This window comes from Heterocephalus glaber, unplaced genomic scaffold (genome assembly GCF_053883595.1).
Source record: "Heterocephalus glaber isolate CG9 unplaced genomic scaffold, H.glaber_assembly_v1.0 deba00001737, whole genome shotgun sequence".
Taxonomy (NCBI): Eukaryota; Metazoa; Chordata; class Mammalia; order Rodentia; family Bathyergidae; genus Heterocephalus; species Heterocephalus glaber.
The window spans coordinates 623823-645256 of record NW_028258445.1 but is presented as its reverse complement, the minus strand read 5'-3'; positions in this window follow the sequence as shown (position 1 = coordinate 645256).

The following is a 21434-nucleotide window of genomic DNA, read 5'->3' as shown; positions in this document are numbered from 1 at the left end:
TTGCCGCCATAGGATTCATAGAGTCCTACATGCTGATATTTTATTCTTCTCAGATGAAATACTTATTTTCCTTTAAAATCACACATGTTATCCATGACCTCATTAATCTGTTGAAATATTTAAGAATTACAAATACTCCAGCATAAGCCCCGATATGCCTTAGTCTTTCTTTCTGGCTCCTTTTCTTTCCATTGCCATATATCCTTTCTCCAATGATCTCAAGTATGTATCATTTCCCTTTTTATCTTCAAGATTCAAAATACATTAAGAGGTGACTGATATATCTATTCCTCTCAATTACTACATAACCAAGTTTTACATGTGAAATTATTTTGGTATTTTCTCATGTCACCAATGTTGAATCTTTAAGTGTATGGAGCCAACCTTGAAGTCCCACACTTTGATACCATCTCCAGAATTAGCCATATAAGCTAAGGAACTGTGTTTCTTCAGGCACCTGAGTCATCTACAGTAGTGACTGTGTGAAAGAGTATACAGGGTTAAAAATGCTCTGAGCTTTTCCCGAGGCAATTTAAAATGAGAGCAGTTATTTTTATTCTCCGGTTTGGGTCCAGAATAATATTAGGCAAACAGCTGTAACTTTTTATTCTCTCTTATCCTGACAGGGGACAGATGGGGGCTCCTTGCTTCTCAAGTAAACTACATTTGACTAGAAGCTAATGAGCCAAGAAAGGGTGTTCACCCACACTTCTCAGTCAAGTAGGATCAATCTGACCCAAAAGCTAGGTGGAGAAGTAAATTGTACCTTGGGGAACAAAACAACCAAACAAAAGCTATTTTCTAATCAGGACAAACACATTGAAATAACACATGCACTTGAATTTACTTGCAGAAAAATAAACAAGGAAGAGCAAAAAAAAAAAAAAAAAGAATTCAATTTCTCCCCTAAAAAGTCACTTGCAAATAATCTATTCAACTGTACCTTTCATTAATTATTTCATTTTTAAATTGATGATTAAAAATGAAGGTCTACCTCAAAGGGTTACATTTAAAATCTAGTAAGATGAAGTGATAGTTACTTATTAAAGTTAAACTACTATTTATATTAAAATTATATTGAGTATGATAGCAAAAGTGTTTTTGTCAACAAAATGAATACAGTAAGCTACCACTGGATTTTTAAATAATTTGGTAGTAAAAGGCCCAATTTGAATGCGCTTCCAAGTTTTGCTCTTCCTTACTTTTGGAAGATCAACATAGTTCTTGTGGAATTCCTCATTGCCAGCTGGAAGTATTTCCCCTGGAGTACGTATCTCTTTATGCATGGTTTGTAGAGTCTCCTCTGTTTGTATTTGGGTTCCTGGCCATATGAAAGCTTCTCAAAATCAAGAAACATTGATCCCTTTATTTTTTGACTGCACAACAGGCATGGAATCAATCCACATTCTGTCAATAAAAGCTGCCACGCAACAGAGTTTTTTAATCATATATCTTTATTCCAAACCCAATCAATGTAGCAAAAATATAACTAAGCCATAAATGATAAGCCCTTTATTCATCCTTAAAGCAGTATTTTTCTTTTCCTGTTTGGGCAGTCTCAATTTGTAACAAAATAGAATGCATGTTTCTACAGCAATAATGTGTTTCCCTTTACAAAAAAAAACTAATAATAGAGATTATTTTTAAACATCATATTGTACTGCCATTCATGTGACTAAAACTCTCATTCCAATAACATCTCAGAACTTTAGGCTACAGAAAATGATGCAAGGAGACAAAATAAATGATTCTATGAGTTTCTAACTCTAATTTTCCTTGCAACTTTAGTGGCTCAGTTATATGCATTGTGTCTAGGGAATTTTTTGAAAACTAATAAGTCTTTGGACACTATATCTACAGTCTTCATTTATTCCATTTAATTCCCATGACATATTCAAAGCGTATCTTCTATTATCATAATTCATCTGCTATTTAACATCTACTAGTATATACCCTGGGTAGATATTTAATATAATATATAATAAATATATATTGAATATTACTAGTATCTTGGTTCCTTAACTTGATTCTGTTTATTGAATAGTCCTGAATTCCAGGGATTATATTAGTTCTCTTTTTCTTTTTTCCTTTGTTAGAATTACTTAACCTATTTATTCAACTACTTTTAATGAAATTTATTTTTAAATGATACATAAAAATATAACATTCTACCTATTAATGGGGTAAAATAATGTTTTGATACATGTACACATAGTGTAATGCTTTAAATAGGTTACACATATCTATTACCTTAAATGTTTATCATTTCTTTATGGTGATTGCATGCCAAATTCTTTCTCCTAGGTTTTTATGAGTGCAATACTTTTCTACGTAGTCACACATCAGAGTTTCTTGCTTCTATCAAATTTTAGCTCTTTCCACAAAAAGATAATAAACTCTCATGGGTGAAATCCATGATTCTGACAACACATTTAAAACACTTATCTAACCAAAATAAAAATAACAAATAAAACTACCTCAGTCCATCCATCTTCTACAGCAATATAAAATGGCTTCATATGATCATTTTAGTTCCCTTGAAAATACTGTCACTAATTTTCTTGTACTCTTAACTGATTTTTTTTAAAGGCCACAGAATGCCATCCTATCTTCAAAACTTTCTAAAGATGACATAATTTTGATCTTTCTACCTTGGGTAAATATTAACCAAAAAATAAGGATCTCAAGTTAAAAACATTTAATGACTGTGTTGAAGTTTATTTCACTTTTGGAACAAACTTAAATATTAACAGCTATAATCCTTCTCCTATTTGGTTATGAGCATTCTTTTTATTGCCTAAGAAGTAAATACAGTGGACCCTTGAGTTACCACAGGCCTGACATACAAACAATTTAGGTTATGATAGGAATTTTAGATTTAACTTACAAACTCTTGAGTTATGACCTGAATGCCGACCGCTTGTGCTTCCAGGTGGTCTCAGTTACATATTTCACCCTTAAAGAATTCTGGAAGGAGCATTACAGCTTCCTTTCCTGTGTGGGGTTAACTGAGAAATCTTGGTCCAGTGTCTCTCTGAGGACACTGAGGTCTGCCTATACACAGGAAAGAGACGTTGAAGGCTGTGTAGAGGAGCCTGAACCTTCAATTGACTAACTTGAGTTACAACCAGCCCCTGGAAACAAACTGAATTCATAAGTCAAAGGTCCACTCTATTGCTTTTCTTTTCTATGCCCTTGGTCACCTCAAGAACTACAAATAGATTAGGATTAGGGAGTATTTGGTTGAGTCAAACATCCCCAAGTAAAGGATCCAGGGCATAGATAAGCCTTGCTATCGAGGCTCTGTTCCTCATTCTCTTCCATACACAGTAATAAAATAACAGCTATCCCTGTTATCCCTCAAGTCTCACTGTTGTAGGCTGATTTAAATAATTATCTTTGAGGCATCTCCTATTAGGAAAAATAAATTAAGGCGTAGCGCTTTTGTTTCCACTTGTTGATGTATACTAAGTCCCCCACCATCATGCGATCCCAAAATGTGTGAGTTTGCCCTCAGCACACCCTGGACATCTGCAGACAGGGACGGGGTCAGACAGGAAAGCACCTAAATGGCCCCTACTAAGATGTTATCAAAACGCTGCCAGCAAGACTAACATCCACTGGTGCTCTTTAGAAGATTTAGAATCTACACTTTTTCAAGGATAAGTCGAAGCCAGGAGAAAGTTCCTTAACTGGACCCCCTTGTTTAGGTCACTATCAAATGACCCCCTTTAAGTTAGGTGTTCATGTTGGCTCTGGATTTCATCAGGAATCGGTACCCAGCCGTACCCCTCAGAACCAATACCTGCATTTGTTGAGGAACTTCAGATGAGCTCACTGACTCTTTCATATGAAGTCCCATGAAAAACAGAAACCGAAAAAACAAAGCAGTATTTTAGGATATGCACTGGGAAAGGTATTTCTTCCCTTAAGGATTTTATTCAAAGGCACGGAGAATCATCTACACAATCATTTTATTGTCACTGCTTTAAAGCTCGGATAATCAAAGCCAAAATCTCAGGATGGCAATAACACATCTGAAACCTTAGTGCTAAATAAAACACATTCTATTTCTTCCATGTCCTACTGGCAATCTAGTCTGTTCTATATTTTGCATGATTTTTCCCACTGCACATATTTTCAGCCATCTGATGGTCTCTGTAGAAAGAAGCAAGGTATATATTTTTAAGTATAGGCAAAAAGTGTCTTTATTTCTTTATTGGAATTACACAGCCGCTTTGTAATGTTCTGCTTTGTATTGTTTATGATGAGGGTGCTGCATGTGAGCAAACCAGGAAGCCAGGAAGAGAGAAATGCAGAGAGTAAACCTGGAATACGCCCCAGACAGAACGCAAGGTCCCTTCCCACATCTTCCCTCACTCCCAGCATCCGTGCCCTGGCCCAGTCTCCTCCACTTCAGTCTGTCCAGCTGGGACCTGTGACTGCAGTGGCAGGATATCATTTCTGCAGTCAGGTTAAACAAGATGGAGATGTTTGTCTTGCTAGCAGCCCACCCGCCCCACACCCTCCTCTCTCTCTGCTTTGATGAGACAGCGTGCCATATCGCAGGCCCCCAGAGCAAGGTCTCCAGCTGCCAGCCTTCAAAAGCACAGGCACTCGGTCTTACCACCCCCTGGAATGGGAATCCTACCAACAACCGCGAAAGCAAGTTTGAAAATGGATCTCTGCCCCTCGAGGCTTCAGATGAGAATTCCACACTGGCCAACACTTGATTCTGCTTGTGAGAGGCCCTAAAGCAGGGGACAAAGCAACTCGGGACCAGATTCCTCGCCCTCAGAGCCATGAAGGATGAAGCTGTGCTGCTCTCAGCCAATAATAGTAATTTGATGTGTAGCAATAAATAACTAATATAAAGAAACACTCATGTAGTCCACATATGCTATCATTTTACCCATGCTCAACCTTGCTTTCTGGTTGTATGAACCCATTAGGAAATGTGCTCAATTGGATATCAAGTGGATAATTTCTCTTTCTACCTTTTTCTTTATTTTTTTCTACCAGGCAAGTAAGTATTATAAATTATTATTCTATCCATTTGTATGTAAATCATCTTAAGATCACTTCTTTTTGGTTTAGCTATTTGTTATCATTCTTAAAGGTAGGTCTTATATTACAATGAAATTTTTTAAATCAGATATATAAACAAGCTATTTTCCAGATATCAGTAAGACCTTTTAGTGTCTGGATACAAAGAAGATAAAACCCTGAAGGACAAAATATAATCAAATATGGGCTGGATTGTTGGCATGCTTTCTCTCCACACCTAATTTGACAGACTTTCCATAATGTAGATCAGAAATTTTTTCAGTGTATTTTGAATATAGACAGTGCCCTCTAAAAGTAATGATATTTTCTTGACAATTTATAAGTCTTAGAATTCCATCATTAGAGACTGCCTATTCCTTACAATGCCACACAAGCATGCATGTTGGTAAGTCCACTAGTTATTTTATTATCCAATGAAGTTCATCTAACGTAATAGGTTTCCTAAAACCACTGGCCTTTTTTCTACCCCTGTGATATTTTTCCAAAAGGTAGCTGAGTCTTCCTAAACTACATTCATTCTAGTCAGCCCCCAGCGTGTCTTAGCAATCCTACTTTCTAACCAGTTCATACTACTTTATTGCTTCTCTCGGACTCCTTTGGTCTTTTTATAACAGATCCTCGATTGCAATGCAGTTAAAATTAATGACTTAGCCCAACATGGTAAGAGTTTGATTCTGTATTTAAGTTTCCTTTCCAGCCTCTGCGGGACACCTGATCATTTATGTGTTCTGGAAACTTCTAATTGAGCATGAAGAAAGCTGGTAAATCATAGCACTGCAGCAACAGTAATCTCGTGTTTTTTCTAATCACCCTAAGTCACATTCATTGTATGTTCACTATCTAAAATCTTAGCATTGTTCAAGGCATATTTACCAGATTTTGGAATAAGCATGCATGAAATCCCCCTTGCAACATTTCATAGTTTACTTCTGTCCTTTTCATATAAAGCAGTGAAATCCTAGAAGTACTAAAGAAAACACTCTAGATATAGAATCTGCAGGCTTTTAATACTAGACACCTGCTGGTCATATAATTAAGGTTATAGAAACTAGTTTTACAAATGATGTTTCTTTTTATAGTCCTAAACCTCATATTCATTTGTATCTATAGCAGTAGTTTACTAGCTAGCAATTTCTACTACTTATTATTTCCATCTTACTACTTTCATAAAAGTCTTGAATTGACTTGAGAGCAATTACACCACCCCAATGTGACAAAACAGAAATACATGCATTGGGCTCATTTTGAAGTTCAATGTGTGCACTAAACCCTGTGGAAACCTTGCTGATTAACTATGTACCTCAGCCCTCCACTCATTCTCTGTTACTACACCCATATGTTTTTCTCAGCACTTTTCAAGACAAATGATTACCTTAGTTATTTATTTGCTAACTTCTATGTCTTCTTCCTTCAACATAAGCAACATAAGGACAGAAACCCCAAGTGAGTGTGTGTGTGTGTGTACACATGCACACTATTCATAGAATACTGCAAATAAGCCATTAAATATGGCTGTGTGTGCCCAGCATGAAATACTAGAAGCTCAAATAAATATCCTGCTCAATATTAAAGTTATGGGAAAATGAAAGTTGAGAAAACTTTGCTCTGGGTAAATACCAGTGCCATGATGATAGCCCAAGACAGCAGATTCCTTCAGAATGGGTCCCATTGAATTTAGGACCAAGTCTCAGCATGGGGAAAAGTCAGCTGAACAGGATGTGGCAGATGTCCTGCAGGAGATGTCACTGCAAATCTTTTAATCAGCACTGAGCACCACGGAGCCGTCAGCATCAAGGGTCACCTGCCACCTAGATTCATTCAGAGTGGCTGAGTGACAATGGAAATCTCCATACAGTCATGTCTAGAGTCTCCAGGGTGAGCACCATTAGCTGAGTCACAACATAGCAAAGAAAACTTTGTTTTCCCCATAGAAAGAGTCAAGGGTTGCAACACATTCTTTCTGGGTTTTTCTAGGGGTTTTTTCCATTAAGTTTATTGGTACATTTTAGGTATACAATACAGTTACATTCATCATTGGGATCTTGTACCTTTACATGATGTCTCTTGGTTCTTATTTTTTTCCCCTTTCCCTGCCTTCCCTTCACCCTCTCCACCCTTCCCTATTTACAAAGACTTTGTTTCCATTTTTTTCCTTTTCTCATAATTTTTCTTTTCTCTTCTTTCCTTTTCCCTACCCCTTCCACTTCCCCTACTCCTTTAGACCTTTTCTTCCTATTACACAATATCAATTATACATTGTTTTACTTACAATATCAAAATTTAGAGGACATCACCACAGATTTTACAGAATTTAAAAGGATATAGAAAGCATACTGCAAAAGTCCTTTTTGAAATAAATTTGGCAACTTCTAAGAAGTATCTTGGAAGACAAATTATGAAACCGACTCTGGAAGAAATATAAAATTTGAATAGCACCTATTATAGTAAGCATATTTTTAGCTTGAAAACCTACCCATATGACAAAAACAGGCTCATATACATTTTAACTAATAAATTATATCAAACATTTAAAGCAGAAGAAAGAAGGAACACTTCTCCCCTCACTTTAGGAAATCAACATTGTGCTAATACTAAAACTGAATAAAGATAATAGAAGAAAAATGTATGAACATAGATAAAAATTTATTTAACAAAATAAACTATTAGAAGTCAGATCTGGCAGTATGTAAAAAGTGGTTTTATTACAGGGATGGCAGTGTTGTTTTAGCATCAGAAGATTCACCCCCATAAGTCATCATTTTAACAGAGGAAAGGAAAAAGCCATATGATCCTGTCACTAGTTGGAGAAAAAGTATTGGACTAAATTCTCCAGCTGTTCATGGTAGAAGCTATCAGGAGACTAGAAGTTGAAAGACAATGGATCTCAATGCAAAAACTCAGAGACTCAGTTCATCTCCTCCACCTCTTCCTGCTGTAAACCCTGATAATTGAAATATTCTGAAAGCAATCAGATTTCCTAAGTATGACTCCCTCACGCCTAGGAGACCAAAGACCTCTCAGGGCTAAAGCAAATGAATAAATTATGCCTTGCATCACCCCAAGGGTTGTGTCTTCCACTGTTAAGCCCCACTGAAAGCTTTAATGCTAGCTCAAGCTTTAAAACTTCCAGCACTGTACTCATCATTTGCACCCTGACTGAATCTCTGTAAGATGAAATTCAGAAAATATACCCATCACAGAAGAGATAATTCAATCAAAAGACACACTGATAAGATGCAGAATCATCTTGATAAGTGCCCATCAACCGTGTGGATGAAGAAAATGCCACATGACAGAGCATTATTAAAGTCATAGAGACCAAAGTCCTGTCACGTACAGCAAAATGGGCGGAGTTAAATATATTGTTAAGTGAAATAAGCCAAACAGAGAGAGGCAAGTACTGCACCCTCTCTCCCGGCTGTGAAAAAAAAGGAATACCAACCTGAATGTAGAATAGTGCTAAGTGAAGGCTAGAGAGGCTGTGGGGAATGGTAGATAAAGAGAAATTGGTTTGATTATTGTGTTCTGTATACATGGGCTGAAATATCACACTGAACCCAATTAATATATACAATCAATACAGGTTAATCAAAAATAATAATAAAGAGCATTATTAAAAAAGGAATAGAAGTCTAGGACGGGAAGCTGGTGGCAGTAACTGTTGAAAAACCTAGACAGTGTCTGTGATAGCAATGCAGATGTCTCTGGGTTTCCTCATAGCAGAGGACACTGATTTTGAGAAACAAAAGTAACTATTAAAAGCAAATGTCTTCCAAACACTTAACTCTAAGTACAATATCCATGGCATAAAATAAGAAGAAAAAATGAAGAAATTTTACCCACTGCTTTTTTGATTGACCTTCTAATTCTTATGCAAATCCTATTTTTATCCAATTATTCAACAAAAAAACAAAAGTAAGTTGACAATTACTGCATAAATTTGACTTCTATAAAATCAATGTATGATAATAACTGCATTCCAGTTTTGTTTGATATAAATATACCAAATAACTGTACCAAATAATACTTTGTATTGTTGATGAAATTTTTTGAATCAGTGATTTCATCATGTTGACCTCTGAGATCCACAAAATTTGATTAAGCCATGAAAAAGTCCACTATCATCTTATCATAAGACAGTTGGGAACTTAAATAATCAAAATGGATCTAGCTTCATGTACCTTTCTTTTTGAATAATGGGTGGATAGAAATAGTACTTTTTCCTTTAGTATATTTTAGTCAGTAAAAGCTAAAAAGCTTTCCACCTTTTTATAAACTATCATAAAATTCTGTTCTTAATCTACCCCATTAAAATGCAAGATAATATAGTCTCAAATTGGACAGATGTGAGAAATCTCAGAATTTTTTAATTAGACTTAATGAAAAAGACATAAACACTGAGCAAGTTTAAAATGCTAATTGAAGTATGGGCTGGGATGGTGGCTATAAAAGGAAGGCAGCATGAATTATTCAACAAAATCTAGAGTGAATTAACCACCTTTGAAGTGAAGACCATCACTGCTTCTGCCAACTTGTGGGCTGTCTCTGCTCTCCTTCCAGTATGGGACCCTGTGAGAGGTCTAGGCTGAGTACTCACGCTCTGGAGCCATAGTGCCACCATGATTTCTCTCCTTATTTCCTATGACCCTAAGGTGGTTTAACTAATCTCTCTGTTCCTTCATTTCCTCATTTGTAAAATGAGGGTAACATTAGCACCTCATAGAGCTGTTAAGTCAAGATGTGTATTTCTTCTTTTGAGAGGTTTCTATTCAGACCATTTATTCATCTTAATGAGATTATTTGGGTTTTTGGTTCAGTATATTTTCTAAATATCAATCCATTGTGAGATGCATAGTAAATTAGTACAATGGTAATGTAGAACAGTGCAGAGGCTACTCAAGAAAACCAAATAGATCTATCATATGATCCAGCTATTCCACTTCTAGGTATATACACAAAGGAAATGAAAATAGCATACCAACAGGTACTTGTGCATATATGTTGAATACAATACTATTCACAAGAGGTAAGGTGAGGAATTACCCTAGGTGCCCACCAACAGAAGAATGGATAAAGAAAATGTGGTACATATGCACAGTGGAGTACTATTCAGCCATGAAGAAAAGGGAAATGTTGTTATTTACAGCTGAAAGGATGGATCTGGAGGGCACTGTTTTGAGTGAAAGAAGTCAGCCGTAGAAAGACGTGGAGCATGAGCTATCTGTCACACATGGGAGCTGAGCTGGGTCGACGGGATTAGAATAGTGATTGACAGAGGTGAGGCGGGAAGGGCAGGGAAAGGAGGACAAGAGAACAGTGGATTTGACGAGTACATGATGTGTTTATGTGTTAAAGTATCACACCGAACCCTGTGGACACATACAGTGAATGCATGCTAATCAAAAGCAAGAAGTCATCATTTATAGAGCACCTAAAGTAGGGTCTTGGCCAACAGATATAATGCTTATTTGTAGTGCTTTGACTTTCTCTTGTATGTACTGCACATCCCCAATTAAATTAAACTCATACATATATATAATAAATATATTAAAATGGTTGTATTCTCTCTGTATGAAGAAGCAAATTAATATTCTTGAATTATATAAATACAACACTGAATAGTATGTATCAGTCTTTTTCTCATAGAAATAAAAACAGCAGTGAAAGTGACATCTGATTAATGCCCTGTCACATAAATAGATGAATAATTAATTACCTTTCTCTGATCTAGGTTTGTGAAGCACTTGGCTCCCAATACACAGACTTAGAAACACACATGACACACACACACACACACACACACACACACACATTGCCACATCTTTGAGGCCAGCTGTGTAAAGGGAACAAGAAAACTTACAGATTGTAACTGACTGAGTTTTAATAGTGTAATACATTTTCCAATACCTGAGCCTTTTAATCTAAGTATAATACACATAAGCTACATGCTAGAATCCTAAATTAATAAAAATATAATCTTATTTTTCAACAAATATTAGGCTGATATTGGAACACTGTGCAAGCTGCATTAAATGTAAGGAACTTTATCTAAGTATAAATGTGATGAGCATTACATTTCCTTGCCTATTTCAATTCTTAGATTATATCAAGCTCCTAAGTTCCAATTCTTTGGGGAGACAAGTATCTGGAATAGCTGGCCCTCAGATACTTCCATTGTTTCCAGCAGCCTTGAAATTCTGTCTCTCTTTTTTTCAGGAAATACATCACTATTTTAGGAATTTAAAACAAATGCACTAACTTCAAAGGTTATGCCCTGAAAGCCTTGGTCCCAGAAAACACAGAATGGTGAAAATAGCATTTGCTTTCCCAGAAAAATGATTTCAATAGCATTTCCTATTAACTAGTGAAAAGCAACAGAATCCAGCTAAGAATCATGGAATGGATGGCCGAGGAAGTCATTTTCTCTACACATTTCTTTCAAGAACTATAAGGGATCTATAAGTGGTTCAGAAAATTAAAAAGGAACTCTTGGAGAAGAAAGCTCTTATGTATCCTTTAAAAGGAGGATGAGAGTGTTGTGTGTCCTGCTCTACCTGCGGCTCCCATTTATATAGAACAATGCTGAAGATTTCTTCAGGTTGATCCTGAGGGAAATGTATGAGGAAGCAATATAAAACTCTTTTCATAAAACTCAAAATGGAAGCCTGCATTTTACAAAGAGAAAAGGCTGGATTATATGTTTTTCCACATTGCTAAATGATTCTCACTTTTGAAAGCAGTTTTCTTCAGAGTTCTTTTATTAAATAGTAACTTTGGCATATGGGAATGTTTTTAGATTGTTTACTTGCTGGGCAGAAACACCTCAAAGCTAAATGCTGGAAATCACTGACAAATAACGAAAATAAAACGTCTTTGAAATTTTCATATGAGTCAATAAGAAATATGGTTCCATTTAGAAAAAAAATCAATTGACAGACTTCTTTTGGAGAATACAGCTATTGCTGAAAGCAACAAACATGTATAATCAATGTTCTTTCCGGTTTTCTCAAATTTGAAACATTCTCAAAAAGAATCTCAGCCTATTCTTTCAATAGCTCCCAGCAGTGTCTTAATTTTTAAATAATGGTTTGATAAAAGGCACAAAAAATAAACAGTTTAAATATTAAAGATATGAACTGCCATTTCTCCCTAACAGTACAAATTTTACCATGAGATTGTTTTGTGAATCCTAACAAAATGTCATCCTTATAATTTTCTCAAACATATGCTGTACTAAAAAAATACATGCCTTGATTCTAAAACTACATTTAGAAACAGAAATTTTGAAACATATCCTTAAATCACAAAAAGTGAGGCTTACCTTGAAAATAAAAAAAAGGAATAAAGCATTTTTATTATGATCTGCAACTCCATCTCTTTTATGTGGTGAATTTAAATAAAATCAGGTAAAACCACAGAAAACCAGTGGCTATCCGTGTGCTCAATCTAGAGGAAAATAATTATATTTTTAACTATTCATCATGGGAAAAGATAAAAAAAGGGCTGGAAGCTCCAATTGTCTGAGTCCCACACCTAGACTTTTAACTTAGGTGGGAACCACGTGCCGCAAATCTGCGGTTGCCTCTCATTCTGCTGTATTTCCTTATGCTTTCAAAAATCCATTTTGTGGAGTCGGGCCTCTGGTGGGGGGAGTACAGAAGGAGGGAAGGAACCCTCACAATTCTCAGCAAGATTTTTCAATCCCTATAATTCATCCTGTAACAGGCAAGAATTTCGGTTGCAATTATTTCAGGGTATGTTACAACAACCCTTTTATCCCCTCACTTCAGTACTGAAATAAAACGCGTCTTTGCACTCCAGTATGCAGTGTGGACTTCTTTCTATTCTGTTTCTCTCTGCCTTCCATCTCTCTTTTTTAACAGCATGCGGCTGGGGGAGGTGGCGGTGCGGAGAAAACGTTCTTTGTTAGTCTTCATTTTCTCCCCAGTACTCCGCTGCCCCCTAGTGCTTCAGAACTGAATATCTGGTGGCTTCCACCATCTGGAAAGCGAGACACCATCTTAGGCTTCACTGAAATGCTAGGGATATTCTTGCCCAGTTACCACACTGATTTTTGTCTCTCTCTGAGAAAACCGTCTCTGAATTGGGCCAGACTTTTGTATGCTTTATGTCTGAAATGTGTATAAGTACCCTAATATCTTGGTTCTTCCTTCGTACTCACCACTCACCCTCCCTTCGTTCCTTGTTTCTTCCTTCCTTCCTCAACAGCCAGTAAATTTTAATTTCCTGAGAGAAGGACTTGTGGAGTGTGGATATTTAAAACTCATAACTAGTTACAAATGGCATTGCGTATAGTCATTTCAAATACCATCCCCCAAAATTTCAACTGACATAATAAATCGACTCATTAGATTGGTTGGAGGCCGAGAGGCAATGTCTTGGACAAAACTTTAAAGACCCGGGTCACTTCTGTATAAGAAACTCACATCTGGGGCCGGGGATTTAGCTCAGTGGTTTCGCTGCCTGCTGTGCAAGCGCGAGGACCCGAGTTTGATCCCCGACACCAAAAAAAAAAGAAAAGAAAAGAAAGAAACTCAAATCTGTGTACTGATTTTCTTCCAGACCGGAAGACCAAAGAGGAAGGTCCTCTTTAAGGCTGGTTGTGATATAATTTTTAGGAATGCTACCCCTTTTGTTCTCAAAGAGAACTTGACTGTATTATATGTGACATGACCCTCCCCTTGTTATTAAATGTCAAATCTTACTGCTTAAATCCCCTCAGAGCAGACATAGCTCTCCCTAACCTGCCCTAGTGATTATTAACAAGAAGTGAAAAACTAAGAGAGAAAAGTAGGTTAACAGACTGTCACCAGCCGTGGTTTCATTTTTGTTTTCTATATTTGAATGTTCTTAACCAAAACATTTCACCACTCTAGGAGAAAGAACCCTAAAACTGGTGTTTAACATGATGTAACATAGAAAAATCATCATCCCTATGTTAGCAACGCAATTCCCATCTGCACATGTCATTGGTGTACTATGAGCGATGTAGGTTTTCTTCTTCATATCATTTGGGGGAGCCATGCTAGCAAAAAGAAGGGAAGACCAGGCTAGAGCAAATTGTGCTACAATTTATAAGATCGGCCCTGTTTCTGTGACTCTCGAGACCGGGGTAGGCTCAGTTGACTTGACATTTACACCAGAGCAGGGTCCATTTCTCATTCAGAGCCCTGGCTCCTGCTCCCAGAAACTGAGGGTTCAATGAAGAGTTCAAAGTGAGGTTTGAATTTTTGCTTCTTAGAGATACAAACCTGTTGAGATGCCCCCATCATCTCTTCATGAACAAGATGGCCACAATTTCATAAACCTTCTTGAAAAAATTTTAAAAGCCTTCTCTCCTGGAAACCAGAAATCCACATGATCACCAGGATCGTCCCTGGGCTCTGCTGCAGTGTCCCATGAGTGCCATCTCTGGCCTCCAGGACTGACCTGTTGATGATTATGGGAGGATCCCCAGCCTCTGCCACCCACTTCCCCTTCCAGGTTTCCCACATGCTTTTCTCCCCAGGGCCACCCCAGCCTCTGCCTTCTTTTTGGCTCGTTCAGTGCTTCTCACCCTTGCTCCTGTGGCTTATGTGAGCAGTGCTAGATCTAGAAGTCTGGGTGTACCAGAGGGAGGTCCATCTGCTGCACCCACCAAACAGAATATCCTCACTCCCATTTCCAGAAAACAAAGCCCAATTTTTTTCAACTTGCAGAGAAGAAGCAAATCACCAATTAGCAAGTCTTGCGCTTTGCCTGGCAGATTTCTGATAAGATGTATGTGGAGCAAGGAGCTTTGCTGTATAAGCAGATTCACTAGAAAAGAAAAGGAAAAAACTGCAAACCAGAGTCCTAAACACTGCAAGTTTATAATTCAAACCCTCTTTGCACCATCGTTATTTAGATCAATTAATCAATTAAACTGTGAAGGTCTTAGGACATGAGTTTAGAATTGTTTGGCAGTATGTGAACTCCTCCTAAGCCTCTAGAGATGTCTGAGTGGGGAAAACGGAATTATCTTCTTACCAAACCAGACCTGACCCTTCAGATAGGCAAATATGAAATATGACAGGCAAAAACCTGCCTGAAATTAAATTGAGTTAGTGAGCATGAGAGCGCTGCATAAATCCAATAAATAAATTAGCAGAAAGAAGAATGAGGGCACCAGTATTGAGTATGTGTCAGGATTGCCTCTTTCTTAAGCAAAAAAGACATAAATTTGTTGAAGATGTCTCACAAGCTTCCCATCTTAGCCAGTGTCAGTTTGTCATTGGGACAAATTCTTTTAGAGTAATTATATTCTTACTCCCTTAGTCCCGGGAAGGATTTTTAAAAGTAAATTTTCTACTGGGTTGAAAGAACAAGATTCAGGTGCTAAACGAAAATGGCTAACTAAACTTTAAGTGAGGACAGTTTATAGCATTATATTAAAGTTATATTTACATTTACATGGAAGCAACTTCCCTAATAAAACTTCTCCTAAGTTCACGGATACTTCTCTTTAAATATTTTTTAAATATTTAAGTATTTTTGAATATTTTCCAAGCTGCAAAGTAATAATTCCAACCAAGCAAGGCACAGATCATTTTAGTCTTCCTGCCCCCCATGTCCAGAGCGCAGCAGGCTTGCTAGCACTGGCCTGTGGAAAGCCTCAAGCAACATCGGTCACCAGACTTCTTGTTATTTGAGGGGAAAAATGTAAATCCTCCTCATTTCAAGACTGTGAGTGACTTGCAGCCAAACACAAGCTAAGCAGCAGCCCTCTGGGGTGGCCTGGCACAGTGCATAGCATGGCCCAGTCAGCATGCATAGCACCTGAGTAAGACCTGGATTCCAGGTGTGAGCTGCAGTCAGGGGCCCAGTCAGGAGCATAAACCAGAGAAGTCTCTTAGTGCAGAGGGCTTAGGAGGAGCTGAGTGGCATTTGATATCTCTGCAGGGCTGAAAACACAGAAGCAAAACAATCAAGAGCGAGGTAGGGTCTCCCAGCACTGAGCAGAAAATGCAAAGCCTACTCAGTAATCAGATCTGAGCTAAACCAGGGTCTGCCAGTGAGGAGGCGGGGGTCTTTTGTGGAGCCCTGTGTTGGGGTGGAGGCTCCATGGGCATCAAGAACCAAGGAAGGGAGACAGAGAATAGAAAGCATGGTAGATAGGAATCCTGGACCATTGTGTACGCTGCAGAAAAACCAGTCATGTGAAATCTAGATCCTACTTACCAGAAATGGTGGTATTGGCGCTAACTTGGCTTAGATTAGTTAACTGTTTTGTTTTGTTTTGGTTTGATTTGGTTTGGCTTTGAGACAAGCCCTCTGTATGTAGTTTAGGCTGGCCTTGAACTCTCTATGTAGCCGGGGTGGCCTTGGGCTTGCTGTCTTCCTTCCTCAGCTTCCTGACCTGAGATTAGAAACACATACCACCACTCTTAGCTAGCTCATTGTTTTATAGATCGTTAAAAGTCCATCTTGTCTGTCAGTTTTAGTGGTGACCAAAATCCCCTCTTGTCTATTAGGTAAGAGTCATTCTTTGAAATTTTGTTGTATTGTTTGTATTATGAGGGGGAGACTTGAAACAGACACACAGCACCATAAAGGCCTTTCAGTAACTGGATCACCACGTCTTCCCTACAACGCTGCTTTCCTGCAGACTTCTCTCCCACTCATGTTATTCTTCTAGAACAGATAGATTCAGATCTATTCATTCTCCAGATCACTTTCATTGGCCCCTAATATTCAGTAGAAAATGCGAGTGTGATTGTGAACAACTTCCATGCAACCTCAGTCTTCACAGGGGTCCACTCCCCTTTTCACAAGCGTGGGAAGCTCCAATTGCTCTAAGTCTTCAAAAAAGAGTCTTCCATTTTATCATCACTAGCAGACTAACCAAAAGGAAACTATCACAGGTTGTGTGTGTGTGTGTGTGTGTGTGTGTGTGTGTGTGTGTGTGTGTTTTATCTAAAGATGTGTTGTACCATGAAATTGAAACTGTGATACAAAACATAGAAAATAGCTTACATTCTGGTCTACCTGGCAGGGCTAAAAGAACAGCAACAAGCGGAGATGTCACAGAGCAGCAAGTGTTACAATGTGACTGCACATGGTGCCTCAAAGCTACACATACTGGAATTTCGTCCCTGTTGTGAGAAAGTAAGGTAGTAAAAGCACAATCCACCTATGATGCTTAAAAGGGAACTTTGGAAAGTAATTAGGATTGAGTAAGGGCTTTAGTGTGCAGCACCACAATTAGATTCTACTGACCGTCTTTGTGACAGAGGGACAGGAGCCAGACAGTTACAGGCATGCATCTGTGCACCTTCTGCCACCAGCCGCGTGATATTCTCCTCTCTCTACATGCCAACAGAGAGCTCTTCCCTTCACAGAGCAGCGACCCAGGTATCTCAGAATTGTTACCGAAAACGGACTAATTAAACGCGGTCATCCTGCTATGCATGAAAAATCATTGTGATTTAAAGCAGAGTGGCATGGAGAGAAAGACAAGGGGGGGTTAGTTCATTTTGTGGTAAAGTTTGCACTGATGAATTTGATACATAGAGGGGAAAAGGAGGAACAAAGACTCCATCTATGAGTGTAGATTTTAAGAATCCTGCGGGTGGGGCCTTAACCTGGGACGGGCAACTTAGCAGCTTAGCCCAACTTCCGTGGACAATGGGAAGTCGAGCACTCAGCCTTGATCAGGTGACTCACTTGAACTCCCCCGTAGACCACACTAAGACCTCTGTGCAGCTACCCACTCTGCCTCTCCAGTCTACCCTGTCATTATTGGTTGAAAACCCTTATTTCAATTCTTGGAGGATGGTTTTCACTGGTCATTGTTAGCATCTAGTAGAAAACACCTTTGTAAGTTAGGCAGACAACTTATAAAAGGCAAACCCAAAGGCAGTCGCCTCTATTTCAAGGTCCTGCCTTTGCTTCCTTCTCCTTATGTTCACAGTGGTGTAGTTACGTGGCAAGGAGGACGTGTGGGGAACCATAACCTGCTATTTGCTCAGTTCATAAATGGGCAAGGCAATCATTAAGAACAGCAGTCTGGTTAAACTCCATCCTCACCCCAGAGGCCCCTCATTTCACTCTATATTCTTTAGTAAACATCTCAGCTCTGTCTCTCTTGCCCCTTTGCTTTCTCTCTTCTTTCCCTTTCACCTCTACAGCCCCATATCCATTAAATTTTTTCAATAGACTAAGAAAAATGTATAGAAGTGGGAGGTGATGATGCTGTTATTAATAGTTTAGCCATGAGTTGAGATTGAATTGGACAAAGAGGATAGAGGTGAGGAAAGATGTGCTTGTTTTTTGTGATAGGTGAAGATCGATCTTACAGGATTTGCTAATCCTTTTGCTCTTTGAGATCATTCCCATTCCTCCCGTTCTCCCTAACTCTGCCCCAGCTGCACTGCTGCTTTGCCCTTCCAGCAAGCTGAACCATGGACTGGCATTGGGGTCTTCACATTTCTTGGTTCCTCTGCTTTAGTTCTGTGCCATCTTTTCAGAGAAGCCTTTCTTATGCAATTGAAATGGAATTGCAGTCCTCATTGTGGTTCAATCTACTTGCCAACCCCATTTTTCTTGGCACCACTCAATCTCATCTAATGTATTACACTTGCTTTTCGTGCTTGTTATCTTTCTTTCCATGATTATGTAACCCTTATCAACCAGAGGAGAGATTTTATCAAATGATGAATTTGGTACCCAGTAGAGCAGCGATGGCGAAACTTTTAGAGATCAAGCACCCAAACTGCAACTCAAATCCACTTACCAGAGTTCGAACACTGCAATTAAACCTCAATACTGAGGGTTTAGCTTAGAAAAAAACAGGTGTTCTCCAATGCTTAGCTGCTGGGGCTCCTTGGCTCTTGTGTCCACAGAGAGGGGTGGCCCCGTGTAGCTACTGAGGCAGGTGCCATCCCTGCAATAGGAACCTCAATGACCTCAAAAAATATTTGAAAAAGTAATCTATGCATTTCCTTAGTCTTATTCTCTTCCCACACTCATACACACAGTTACATGAACAGACGTTTCTTTAAAAAGTGTGTTATATTTAAAGGTGCTTAATAAGTTGGCTCATATATTTTCAATAATTATATATAAATACTTTGTGTTATCTTATGGACTTCCACCATTACCTGCATACTGACACGGGGTAAGGTAAGAATTCTGAATCCAGGAATAGTTATGATTTTTAATTGCCTATGCTTATATCTTTCAAAAAGTATTAAAATTGTGGAGGTTTTAAATATCTCTCAAAAATAATAAATTGTGTAGCAGACATAGTAAATTGCATAAATTTTGAAATGTATTTATGTTTATCTTGATCTCATCTGTTTTTTGGTTTAGTTGATTAGGAGATAGTTTAATCATTATTATACCTCATCACAGAACAAAACCAGAAAAATTTCTACTATAAGCAGTTTGTCAGCAGTGGTGGCAATGGTATTGTTGTTACAGTGCTGGAGATCAGATGTGGAGTCTTACGTGTACTAGGTAAGCACCAGACCACAGAGCTACCCCCTCCCAACAAACATTCCTCAAAGATTTATAGGAAAGGGGAACCATCAAAGGAGCTTTGCTTATTGTATAAATCTATAGCAACCAGTTCAGTAAAAATCTGGAGAAAAGAGAATAATATCTACTTACACCTTAAAACTGAATTTTGTAGAAAATAAGTAGAAAGAGCAATATGTGTGTTCAAAATATCATTTTATTATTTATCCCCCATAAGTTTCTGTGCTGCACTCATGTCTTTCTCAGGACTTTCTCAAACGGTTGTGCTCTCTGCCGTTATACTGATCTCTAAAATATGTAAATGGTATTCACTAATTAGTAAATCACCTCCTTCATGTTGCTTTTTTTAGATGTTAACAGGTGCTTCCTAACGACTTGAATACTTAATACAAAAGATTGAAAATAAAGAGTGTTTTATGCACAATGTCAAAGATTACTTGAAATCTGGAAGGCATGATCATCTTTCAACCCGCTTTTAATCATTTCCCCTCTGACAGTCTCATTAATAAGCACGGGAAGGGCTCTGTTCAGGGGCAGGAGAAAAACAACTTGCAGGAGTCGACCCAAGGCCATTTGTTCATTCGTTCAGTTCAGTTAATCCCCGTAAGCTCTGCAGTTAAAGTGCTTTACAGCTCACCAAGTATTTTCGTATAGTGCTCCTTATTTATTCTTCACAGCCATCTAACTTGTAAGAATAACTACCTTGCTTTAACAAAAGACAAAACTGAGACTATTCGTAAGAGCTTAAGGGACAAAGCTAAGTCACACAATCATATGGAGTCATTGATATGCCAATGTACATATTCTAAAACTAAAAGCATCATTTAACTGGGTGTTTCTAATCTCATAAATGTGGTAGAGTATCAGAGATGAATGATCATGCTTCCCATTCATCAACAATTTATAGGTGGGTTGAAGTTTTTAATCCATAAAAACACTATAAATTGTTTTAAATAACAGTCAATATAAGATTGAATAATATAAAATCTAAATATTTTATTGTAAGTACAGATGCAGTAGGACAATGGTGATCAGATATATGAAAGAACTTTACTATATAGATTCAATATGTAAATGCACAGCTAGAAGACATGGACTTTATAATCACTAAGAGGACACAGAACCCTTCCTAAAATGAGAGCAGCATTCACATCCTGGAGTCAAAAACTTTTCTGTCAAGTTTAGAGAAATTTTGCCATTCGCAACTCCAAGTATTTCCTCAACTTACAATAACAGCTCCCTCGTGCAAATGCTAAACCACCAGACACGCAAGTGTAGCAGCTTTTTATTTTATTTTATTTTTTGCAGTGTTGAAGATGGAACCCAGGGCCTCACACATGCTACGCAAGCACTCTGTGACTGGGCTATGCCCTCAGCCCTTCAATGGCTCTTTAACTTTGGGTCCTGATCCTGCCTGAGATGAAGGAATGTGAAGATCCTGGAAGAAGCAACTCTGGTGAGCTCTGTGTTAATTGATCCTTGCCTTTGCTCTGCTCCCATCCTTCGTCTTTGACTGACAATGAGTTTCCTTCCCCCACAGCCACTAGGAACACTGTCACACAGCTGAGCCCTTTCTTGCTTCTATTTCCTGGAAGACTGCAGGTGAGGGCTTGCTTCCATGGACCCTTGCAGACACAGGAGTCTTGTTTTGAACTCCAGAGAACCTCTGCCCACCCAGACTCAGCTCTCACGCTTTCTGAAGCCCTCTACCCAATGCCTTTGCCCCTGCCTGAGCAAAGCCAGGCAAATGGGAAGGACACATCCACTCAGGTATTCAGTTCTTATTGAAAAGCAACCTCCACTGATATACAGGTCGAGATCATGGCCTTCAGGGAGAATGAGTCTGC